Source organism: Phyllostomus hastatus, unplaced genomic scaffold (assembly GCF_019186645.2).
Source record: "Phyllostomus hastatus isolate PE091 unplaced genomic scaffold, TTU_PhHast_1.1 phas_contig_38, whole genome shotgun sequence".
NCBI lineage: Eukaryota > Metazoa > Chordata > Mammalia > Chiroptera > Phyllostomidae > Phyllostomus > Phyllostomus hastatus.
Genome location: NW_025333869.1, coordinates 23,094,347 through 23,104,241, shown reverse-complemented (window position 1 = coordinate 23,104,241; position 9,895 = coordinate 23,094,347).

Here is a 9,895-nt window from a genome sequence, read left to right as displayed (position 1 = left end):
CCTGTGGTGGATGCTGGGCTTACCGTTTCATACCAACGGGTCTTTCGGGAAGTTGCCTCAGGAGGCCAGGAAGCAACAGTAAGGCCCTGCACCCCACAAGGGCTGCAGAAAAAGGGTGCCAGGAGCGAAGTTAGGAAAAGAATGGTGGGTGCAGAGGGCATGGGAAGCCCATGGTTTCCACTACACACTTTAGCCTAGACAATCCCTCTCCACAATCATAGAAGTCACAAAAAGAAAGTTAATTCTGGAAAGGCCATTTAGTTCATCCTCTCCTCAGAGAAGAGGACATTGAGGCCCACCCAGAGAGGTTTAGTAAGTTGCCCAGGTCACCCAGCAATTTAATGGCAGAATTGAGACTTAAATGTCCTCTTTTCATCTTTCTACCAAGCTGCTGCCTGGGAAAGTTTGCAGGAACGACCGGAGCTAACCCCACCGAGCCCATCCTGCAAATATTCACTTGGTCCTGCCTTTTCAAATGCAGCCTCTCCTCAGGGAGTGAAAAGCAATGCTAAACCACATCTGAGAGGGTCTATTCTCCTGCCACTCAGGCCCCTCCCAGCTTCAATGGCACAAATGAGTTCAAAATGCACATCTTAACTCCAGTACAAAAAGTGCTAAATTTTATATAACTGAAATTTCAAGCTTATTGCTAACTAGGACAGCTTCTGAGTTAAAGGAAAATAGATTTGCGAATATTCCTTTATTTCTGTGACAAAACACTCCCCCCTCCCCGCCGTCCCTCCCCCACCAGCTTCCACTTGAGCAAAGTATTTGAAATATATTTAATTTGGGGGGGCAGCATTTCTTTTTTTTGTTTTTTTTTCAAGTGCTCCTTCTGATATAGCTCAAAGCATTTTGTTTTTCTTAAATGCGAGATTGTATTCTTTCTGACCGAATAGGATGGAAAAGACTTTTCCAAATAAGGAAGTTTTGATGCCGTGTGTGTAGCTCAGGCAGTCTCAGTTGCTGGAGACCTAACTTAGGCAAACACAGTAGCTCTCCTAAACCAGGAAGCACTTACAGACTCATTAGCACTTCTGCACTGCTGAAGCACTGGGGGTCAGGGACGCTGACAGCAAGCAGTTGTGACAACCTGGGACATACAAAAAAAATTGTAAAGCAGGCGATGTTCGGTTTGGGCACAACCCCTTCTCTCCACATTCCCTCCTTCCCAGCCCCGGGTATCCTCTCTCTCTTCAGAATAGGGTGGGGATGCTCTGATTCTTTGGATTCTGACAGATTTGAATGAAAATTTTAGCTCTCCACATATAATCTGTGTGACCTTCAGTAAGTTACTTAGTATTCTGAGCCTTTTTTCTTTCTTTTAAAGTTATAATATAGTGTTCATCTCGTGGAGTTGTTATGAAGAGTAAAGGATCTAATTAATGTAACATATGTAGTATATTCTAAATTCCTCTTTTTAGGCTCTAAAATTCCTCCTTTTCCATCCCTCTTTTAGCACTTCTTCCACTGTCAGGGCAACTTAGTTTGAGCCATTGTGCTCAACCAGGGGTGAGGAGGAAGGTGTGATATCGAAGTAATTTGTGCTAAAGAGTGAAGGTGGCTAGTGTTCCATAAGAGTCTATAGAGTTCTGGAAATTTGATAAATAAGATTATTCTTTTTCTTTCTAGACAGAAGAATGCTAATCATCTTATTTTATTTTTAAAAAACTGTTAAAAACATACTCTTTCAGACTGCTGAATTCAGGTCATAATATAATGAGAACCTTTGACAGAAGCTTCTTACCTGAAAAACAAAGGCCTATTTCCAAGGCCGCACACAAACAGAACTATAATTAACCCCAGACCAAGTAGACCTTAAGGTAACCTTGGTGTAAAATGGTGGAATCACTTTGGAAAGCAATCTGGCAGTTTCTCAATAGGTTGAACATAGAGTTAACATGTGTCCCAGTCATTTCCCTTCTAGGTAATCCCAAGAGAAATGAAAACATATGTTCACACAAAAACTCTTATATTAATGTTCATAGCAGCATTATTCACAATAGCTAAGAAGTGGAAACAACCGAAATGTCTATCAGCTGAGGGATGGATAAACAAATATAGTACAGTGGGGTTTTACTAAGCCATAAAAGGGAGTGAAGTACTGACACCTGCTATAATGCTGGTGAACCTTGAAAACATTACGCTAGAAGTCTGAAAGAAGTCTGACACAAAAGGCCACAATATATGATGCCATTTATATGAAATTTCCAGAATAGACAAGTTCATACAAACAGAAAATAGGATAGAGGAGAAAAGAGTTATATTGTCAGTGGGTAGGAGGTTTCTATTTGGGGTGATAAAATGTTCTAAGACTGACGATTGTGATGGTTGTACAAGTCTGTTAATACACTGAGAACCATTGAGCTGTACACTTTAAATAGGTAAATCACATAGTACATGAACATAGTTCAGTAAAGCTATTACATATACATACATAAAATAGCCTTGAGCACAGTACTTTGTTACCTTTGGTGTATTTACAAGTTGTTTGTTTAAAAGGCTACAGGTCTCCTGAGGTCTGGAATATGGCCCTGGTATCCCTTGTGGGGATCCTAGTGAATAGCCACTTGTTGAATCCAGGCATGGGTGAGAGGAGCCAGGGTGAGAACCTCACAAGCTCCTCATTCTGTGCTCCTGTTCTGAGCACATGCATGAATAAAGCAGTACAATCAGGCCAGAAGTGGCTTCTAAGAGTACATTTTAGCAATCATTTCTAGTATTGCTGCTTTTTTTCCTCTTAAAAATCTGATTTCTCTGTAAGCACTATAAATAGAATAAGCCTTATAAATAGAACAAGACTTATTGGAGGGATATCATTATTTAAGATTGGAGTCACTAGAGAAATCACATAATACTAATTCTACAGTCAATGAATTAAAATGGAATGCTCAAATCAGCTACAGAGAGATGAGATGGGATTTTTGGCAAGATGCTAGATTATTTAAAAAGTTCTTTTGCACTAAGACCAAAAGCCTTCAGTATCAAAAATAAATTTAGTTAGAATTGCTTTGCTTCAAAGATCCAAATGGTAGTAGAATAATAAAAGTAACTCTCTGTAGACTAGGAAATTTAATATTGTTCATATTTGTTTCAGGATCAATTTTGGTACAAATGGCACCACAGTTCCATGAATTTTGTTGCTCGGGAAATTCTCCCTCCTTGGTTTATAAAATGGAAAAGAATAACTAAAGCACAATTGAGACCTTAAGTCAGGAGTCTCCATTTCCTGAGTTAATGTAAAACACAGACACCAAGGAAGCAGGGTGAAACCTCGACTTTCCAACTTAAAGCATGATTTTATATTGTAAGAATGCATTTAAAGTAGTGAACACACAAAATTAAGGTTGACTTCATACATTTTAAATTGCTTTTAAAATTTCAAGAGCAGTGTATATTCATTAAAAGATATAAAAACATAGCAGTACATACATTATTAATAATATTTACTAACAATTCATATTTATAATGTGCCCAGCACAAGGTTTAGAGGTATCTGATTTAATCCTCACAACAATTTTATGAGGTAATTATTGTTATGTTTTTCTCCATTTTGCAAATAAGGAAACTGAAGTTCAGAAAGGTCAAGTAACTTGCCTAAGGTCACATATCTTTTTTTTTAAATCCTCACCTGAGGATATATTTACTGGTATGAGAGACAGAGAGAGAGAGAAAAAGAAACATCCATCAGTTGCCTCTTGTTCGAGCTCTGACCAGGGATCAAACCTGCAACCCTTGGCTGTGCAGAATGATGCTCCAACCAGCTGAGCCCACCCCCCATCCCCCACCTGGGCAGGTCACTCATGTGAAGTGGTAGAATCAGGATTTAAACTATGCAGTTACACTTCATTGTCTAAGTTCTTGAGTTCCTTTATACTTCAAGCAAAGTTCCCATCAACTTCTCAAATCCTCTTCACTCAAATTAACTATTATCTACTGTTCACTATGTATTAGAAAGATGAAATTTAATAGCTAGAAAATAACCATTAACTTTCTCATATAAATATTAATGGATCAGGTATATTATAAAATGTACAAAATTGATTAAACATGTAAGTATAATTAATTAATCATATAAATTAAACATATATAATCAATATATTATAAAACATATTAAAATATTCATGGACCCAGATATCAACCCAAGAAATGAAAACATGTTCACACAAAAATGTGTACATAAATGTTTGTGGAAGCATTATTCACAATAACAAAAAATAGAAACAATTGAAATGCCCAAGAACAGCTGATTGATAAAATAAGGTATACTCATAATGGAATATCATTCTGCAATAAAAAGGGATAAAGTACTGAGACAACATAGATAAACCATAAAACATGCTAATTGAAAGAAGCCGGCTACAAAGGACCACATACTGCATGACTCCATTTCTGTGAGTTGCCCAGAATATGTAAATCAGTACGACAGAGGGTAGTCAGGGGCGCCTAGGACTAGGGCGCTGGTGGCAGAATGGGCAGTGACTGAAAATAGGTAGGAGTTTCTTTTAGGGGTGATGAAAATATTCTAAAATTGATTGCAGTGATGGTTATTCAACCCTGTAAACATATAAATAACCAATAAATCATATACTTTAAATTAACAAATTTTGTAGTATTTAAATTTTAACTCAGGAAAGGTGCTAGAATTTCAATTCCACTGATAGTGGAAGAATATTATAATCAAAATCATTTGTTACTTTAACCTCTCCTCAAAATATACATAGCTAATAAAAATATGATCAAGAATACCTTCATAAATTAAGGTAGGAATTCACTGCTCAGATATGACAAGGTTATAATAAAAAGAGAAAGCAGATTTTAAAAAAACAAGAAATAACAACAAAGTTGCCTACTGGTCAGATAGAGGAAAGGATAACATACAAGAATCTATAACACAGCTTTAATCTATTTTGCTTTGGTTCATAGATGGCTTTGAAAGACTACTTATGTAATGTTACTTCATTTATTTGTTTGTTTGTTTGTTTGTTTTTAGAGAGAGGGGAAGGTGGGGAGAAAGAGAGGAAGAGGAACGTCAATGTGTGGTTGTTTCTTGCACACTCCCTACCTAGGGACCTGGCTCCCAACCCAGGCATTTGTCCTGACTGGGAATTGAACTGGCGACCCTTTGGCTCACAGGCTGGCACTCAATATACTGAGCCACACCAGCCAGGACCTTCATATGATTTTAAAACATAACATATTTCTGGCAGGGAGGCAGGTACATTAGCTGTGGATGGCCCTTGAGAAACTTTTTTATTCATGCTCTTGTGCAGGCCCCTCCCACAGATTCCAGACTGACCCCTGACTCATTTTGTTAAATTACTAACAACTTAGATTTAGAATGTCGTACAAAAATTTGAAGCTAGATGATGAATACATGAAAGCTCATGTATTTTTTGTATGTTTGGACAATTTCCTACTTTTCATTTTGTTTTACTTCATTTTAACCAATAGAATACAGTGAAAATGACATTGAACAGGTTGTAGATGTAAGCATTAAGAATATTGTAGTTAAGTTTGGAGGGAGTCAAACGTTGTGTACAGATTTTTGACTGCGTCGGGGCTTGGCACTCCAAACCCTTGTGTTATTCAAGGGTAAACTGTTCTTGGCAAGTTTTGCTATTGTGCTTTTGAAAAGAGTCCTGAACTGATATGTAAGAAACCTTGCTGGAGAGATCATGTGGAGAAATGACTTAGAGAGGCCATGTGAAAAGGAGAGACCCTAAAACTCCAGGGAGAAAGGTGCCTTGCCATTTCAACAGCTCATCAGAGCCCTTGCCCCCCACCCCGACCCCCTGCCTTCCAGCCATCCTCACCAGGGCACGAGACATGAGAGTGTGCCACCTTTGATATTCTAGCCCAGCGTAGCCCCCAAGTGACTGCAGCCCCATCTGATGTTACCTGGAGCAGAACTGCCCAGCTGAGGCCAATCAATCTACAGAATTACAACAAACACAAGGAAGCCACTAAATTTTGAAGTGGTTTATTATGTAGCCATAAATCACTGAAATGAATATTTTTGTTTTGTTTTCCTTAAAGGTCCTAATTCCACGGGTGTTTGTGAGCTTTTCTGTGCTTAGAGCTCTTCAGGGAAGAAATGGCCACAGTATTTCATGTTTAAAATCTTTTATTGGAATATAATTTTAAATTTACAAAAACTGTTGCAAAAATAGTACACAGAGCTTTCATATACCTTTCACCTTGATCCTACATTTATCATTTCTGAATTACTTGAGAATGAATTATAGATATGATGCCCCATTACCCTTTAATATTTCAGTTTATAGTTCTTGAATACAACAATCAAAATTAGGAAATTAACATTGATCCAATAATATCATCTAATCTACCCACCCAATTCAAAGCTCACCTATTGTCTCAATAATGTTCCTTACAGGTACAGGATTCAGTTAGGATGGCACGTTGCAGACTTTTCTTTGGTCTTCTTCAATCTGAAACAGTTTCTCAGTTCTCTTTCATGACTTTGATAGTTTTGAAGAACACAAGGCAATGGCTTTGAGAATGTTCCTTAATCATGGGGTTTCGTCTGATGTTTCTTTGTGCATTTTGTCAGAATGTTACTGTAGTGGTGCTGTGTTAGTCTCCAGAGATCGTATGAGGAGGTACATGATGTCATTTTGTTTCATTAATGGTAATGTTAATTTGAATCACTTAGTTAAGATGGTGTCTGCCAGGGTCTCTCTTGCAAAGTAATTAATAATTATTTTGTGGCAAGAATATTTGAGATCATGTGACTATCTTGTTTCTCATCAAAACTTCACCAGTTTTAGCATCCATTAATGATTCTAACTTGAATACATTATTTCTCTGATGATTGCCAAATAAGGTTTTCTAATCTGATCATTCTTTCTAGATTTATTAGGTAGGGCAGAGTTTTCCTTTCTTCCTAATTAATTAATTAATATCAAATGGACTCAGGATTCTCTATTACTCACAGGTTTACATCTGTTACTAACACTATTTATTTCATTCCAGACTTGGCCAGTGGGAGCCCCTTCAAGCTGCTTGCTGTGTACTGTAGACAAATCCCCATCATTCTTTGAAAACTTTATGGTGTCATAAAATGTTACAAATACATCTTGTATTTTTCTTGTTCCAGGTCTGGAGTCAGCCATTTCTTTAAAGAGCACTGGTTCTTTTTATTGGATAATGGTATCTAGAAACCAAGATCTAAATATCTAAAGATCTAAGTGCTCATTCCTATAGGACTACCATTGCTTCTAGATCTCAGTGAGCAGAGCTAGGAAACACACACACACACACACACACACACACACATACGCACACACTGGAAGGGTGGTTAGGTTGGTTGGAGCATCCTCCCATGCACTGAAAGGTTGTGGGTTCAATGCCTGGCTAAGGCACATGCCTGGGTTATAGGTTCAGTCCCAGGTCGGAGAGGCAATCAATCTATGTTTCTCTCACATCAATATTTCTCTCTCTCTCTCTCCCCCCATTCCCTTCCCCTACCTTCCTCTCTTTCTAAAATCAATGAGTGTATCCTTGGGAAAGGATTGAAACAAATAAAATGAATTAAAAAATAACCATATCCTACAGTGAGTATTAAAAAATAAAAAAACACACACACACTCATATGCAATTACATCTGTCTGTCTATCTAATCAGACTATGAGAATGATATCTCCAATTCCTATGCAACACTCAGGATGTATTCTAGACTTTCCAGTTTCCATATTTGTAACTCCTTTATCTGACAGTGAAAAATCTGTATTTATTTATTTGCTTAACCCCCAGACATGCCTAACTCCACCCCTTACTATTTACCAATGGAAAGCTCAGCCTCAATGAAGGGGAAGAGGAAGAATAAAAGGCTTTTTTTTTTCAGTGTGTCAGAAACTTAAGCAATATATAGCAAACATTTATGTATATTCAATTATTTTGACCAAGCATTTCCTTAAGTAACAAAAAGGACAGGCAAGTTTGCTTAAAGCTCCGTATATTAGCATTAACACAGATTTTAGCGAACTAGATTTCAGTGGCATCTCTGAAAGTAGTGGGAAGACTTAAGATTGTGAACTAGAAGAAGTTGGGTTTAATTTCTCTCTAAGAGTGTAGCAACTTTGGGTAAATTTCCTAATTTCTTTGAAATGCATGTCCTCTTCTGTAAAATGGGGATGAGTGAAAGACATTATTGTTTTTAGGATTAAATGAGACAATGTATGTGCAATGGATTGTCTTGATAGGGATTGGATCTTGAAATTTTTAGAGTGAAATACAAACAGTTACTTAAAAGTTACAAGCAGTTTCTTTCTGATAAGAAGTGAAGATTTTGATATACTGATACATTGAAAAGTTGACTGCTCTCTGTTCTGGAAAAGCCACTACTTTATTTTAAAATTATGCAAATGTCTATAAAATATCCACCATTATTCTTTGGAGAAAAATTGAATACAGTAAATGAACTAAAATATAGTGGTTTTAGATCAAGAAATTATGTGTTTAATAATGCAAATTGGGTATATCTTTTAGCAACTTTGAAGGGAACCTGTTCTTTCCTCTACAAATTTAGGCTGCCCCTCTGCCTATAAATTATTTTTTATTTTTGGAAAATTATGTAATTTTTTTCTATTATTTTCTTGTGAGGGAACCCTGAGAACTATAGGGGGGACTATAAGCATGAACTTCATCTAATATTGGAGGAAAAACTATTCACTGGGACAGCTCTGGGCTACTGGGGCCTTTCACATGGTAAGTTTTAAGACAAAATAATCCAAAATGTGTTAATGCTGGATGTGTTAGTCCTGGTCCTCTGAAAAGAATCATGATAGTATTACATGATAGTAAATGTGCAAGAAATTTACTAGCAATAATTTCTGTGAGAGAAAATAAAGAGGGAACCAAGAGAGTTGGGACAGTCATTTCTTCACACTGTGGGTAAAAAATTAAAGTCAGTAGAGAGGGAAGAGAATGAAACATGTGCCCACAGAACACGAGGTCCCAGGAGAAGATACAGAGACAGAACATACCTGCCCTTGCACTTGACCATTCTCTAATCCCTGTTGTTCGGTGTCTGATGGGGCTGGGCTACACGGCTAACCCTCGGATTCTGTGAGTTTTCTTCTATTTATGTGATAAATAGCTTTTTTGTTTAAGTTCATTTGATTCCTAAGACTATGGGAGAGAGTAACTAAGGGGACAGTAACACCCCCTTTCCTGAGACCAGACTGGGAGTGTTCATGGAGAGAATCAGTGGGGAACAGAGGTGTCCCCTGCAGTGGTGACCTCATCAGGGTCAATGAGAGAGGCCACAAGTTGTGGAGGCCAGGGCAGTACAGTCTTACAGACCTATTCCTGAGCCCTTAATAGACAGACCTTCCCACCAGCTCACAGTGAAGAGGTGATTATGGCAATCAGAGGAATGAGTATTGAGTATTTGTTTTAGTATTAATGGACATATGGCTGAAAATTGTAGTCTTAGGCTGGTGAAGCCCAAGCATTTGGATTACTTAGGTAAAACAATTGCCTTACAACAGGACTACAGTTAACACTAACTATTTCTCACCCATTTTCTAAAGTACCCTGTCATTCTATAAGATATCATCCTTCACCACCACCTACCATACCACTGCCACCACCAAAGGAAAAAAAAAAGAGAGATCATTTTCCAGAGTCACTTTAATCTATGAATTTGCCCTAATTTCTGGAGCAATCACTCATGAGGGATAAAGACTGCATTCTAGGACTTTTGCTGCAATGTGGCTTACATTCTTTCATGGACTTTCATTAAAAATGACCATATTTAGGACGTTCTAAAACATGGTGATCACAAGTATCTTTAGAAAATAGTAAAATAAAAGTAAAACCTCTTTTTAAAAAGCAAAATTTGTATAGGTCACATACTAGAGTGAAAACA